Source organism: Rutidosis leptorrhynchoides, chromosome 5 (genome assembly GCF_046630445.1).
Source record: "Rutidosis leptorrhynchoides isolate AG116_Rl617_1_P2 chromosome 5, CSIRO_AGI_Rlap_v1, whole genome shotgun sequence".
In the NCBI taxonomy this organism is placed as follows: Eukaryota; Viridiplantae; Streptophyta; class Magnoliopsida; order Asterales; family Asteraceae; genus Rutidosis; species Rutidosis leptorrhynchoides.
In genome coordinates this window covers 322,796,798-322,797,510 of record NC_092337.1, presented here as the reverse complement: position 1 = coordinate 322,797,510, position 713 = coordinate 322,796,798, and the positions used below count along the sequence as shown (strand labels likewise).

General features: G+C 42.8%; 1 non-coding gene across 1 annotated transcript; it reads right to left on the bottom strand.

Annotated features, from left to right (window-relative positions):
* Positions 1-324: 324 nt before the first annotated feature.
* Positions 325-431, bottom strand: LOC139851186 (small nucleolar RNA R71). Its single transcript, XR_011760542.1, has one exon. It is a non-coding gene; the product is annotated as a small nucleolar RNA R71 (small nucleolar RNA).
* Positions 432-713: the final 282 nt, after the last annotated feature.

Sequence of the window (713 nt, the reverse complement as noted above, 5' to 3'; positions counted from 1 at the left end):
GGAGGACCAATCAGATTTCCAGAGATTCAAGGACACTCGTTCGAGTTAAAACATCACATCATCCAGCTCATCCAGAATAGCTGTCAATTTCACGGATTACCGAATGACGGTCCTAATTCTCACCTTGATAAATTCATATCTCTTTCGAACTTCTACAAACAGCCAGGGATAGGACAAGATATAGTCCGGCTATACTTGTTCCCCTATTCTCTCACTCATCATGCTCAAACATGGTTTGAAGGATTGGAAAAAGATTCCATCGCGTCATGGACGGAGATGACTACTAAATTCCTAACCAAATATTTCCCTGCTTCTAAACAAACCAAACTGAAGAATGACATCATTAACTTCAAACAAAGTTACGATGAATCTCTTTACAACGCATGGGAGCGATTCAAAACCCTGCTGAAGAAATGCCCTAATCACCAGTTAGAATGGTCAGCCCAAATCTGTACCTTCTACAATGGTCTCACGGTAAATCATAGGACAACGATCGATGCAGCAGCTCAAGGGAATCTGATGAACCAAACCGCAGACGAAGCATGGGAATTTCTCGAGAACATGACGATGCATCATCATGACTGGAACAGTGGTGAAACAACTTCATCATCTGCCCCACTCTCTGCACTTAATAATCAAACGAAGGCCATCAAATCCCTCACGGATAAGATGGAATCTCTTGCCAAACAACTCGGAGAATTGAAGACGCAGCC